Below are 1,126 nucleotides of genomic sequence, written 5' to 3' on the forward strand. Positions count from 1 at the left end.
GATGATGATGGTGATGATGATGATGATGGTGATGATGATGATGATGGTGATGGTGATGGTGATGGTGACGGTGACGGTGACGGTGGCGATGGCGGTGACGGTGACGGTGACGATGGTGATGGTGATGATGATGATGATGGTGATGATGATGATGGTGATGGTGATGATGATGATGATGGTGATGATGGTGATGGTGACGATGACGGTGATGATGATGGTGATGATGACGGTGATGATGATGGTGATGATGACGATGACGGTGATGATGACGGTGATGATGACGGTGATGATGACGGTGATGATGATGGTGATGATGACGGTGACGATGATGGTGATGATGACGATGACGGTGATGATGATGGTGATGATGATGGTGATGATGACGGTGACGATGATGGTGATGATGATGGTGATGGTGATGGTGATGATGATGATGATGATGGTGATGATGATGATGGTTTGATACTGAGCTGCTGTCAATAAACACTCGTTACCTTCAACTCCGACTCTGAGTTCTGTATGTGCAGTTTGATTACACCCCTCTGTTGGTAACCATGGTGATGTGTTTAGGGGGCGTAGCGAGAATAAAGTCATAACTTTACGAGAAAAATTTAAATAACATGTAAAATTACTACTTTATAATATTCTGACTTTATTCTCTAAATCTCAGATGTATTGTTTTCCTCAATGTGGCCCTAATACTCCGTCGTACCGTCGAACCATAGACCTACAACTATGATCAATACAAATGTGAACAAAGAACAGTTATTCTGCTCCATGTTTAAAATCCACATGGAGCAGCTGGAGAGCTGCAGGCTGCTGACCGCTGACCTGTAGTCTGTAGTCTGTAGTCTGTAGTCTGTAGTCTATAGTCTGTAGTCTGTAGTCTGTAGTCTGTAGTCTATAGTCTGTAGTCTGTAGTCTAAAGTCTATAGTCTGTAGTCTGTAGTCTATAGTCTGTAGTCTGTAGTCTGTAGTCTATAGTCTGTATTCTGTAGTCTGTAGTCTGTAGTCTGTAGTCTGTAGCCTGTAGCCTGTAGTCTGTAGCCTGTAGTCTGTAGTCTGTAGTCTGTAGTCTGTAGTCTGTAGTCTGTAGTCTGTATTCTGTAGTCTGTAGTCTGTAGTC

General features: G+C 43.3%; 1 protein-coding gene across 1 annotated transcript in view; it reads left to right on the top strand.

Annotated features, from left to right (window-relative positions):
* LOC141763750 (actin-related protein 3B-like) overlaps positions 1-500 on the top strand; it is a 10,158-nt gene extending 9,658 nt beyond the window's left edge. Inside the window, exon 11 of the mRNA XM_074628468.1 lies at positions 1-500. This exon is cut by the window's left edge and continues 594 nt beyond it. The gene's annotated coding sequence lies outside the window, so the exon portion shown is untranslated.
* The last annotated feature ends 626 nt before the right edge of the window (positions 501-1,126 follow it).

The sequence above is a fragment of the Sebastes fasciatus genome, unplaced genomic scaffold, assembly GCF_043250625.1.
Source record: "Sebastes fasciatus isolate fSebFas1 unplaced genomic scaffold, fSebFas1.pri Scaffold_355, whole genome shotgun sequence".
Taxonomy (NCBI): domain Eukaryota; kingdom Metazoa; phylum Chordata; class Actinopteri; order Perciformes; family Sebastidae; genus Sebastes; species Sebastes fasciatus.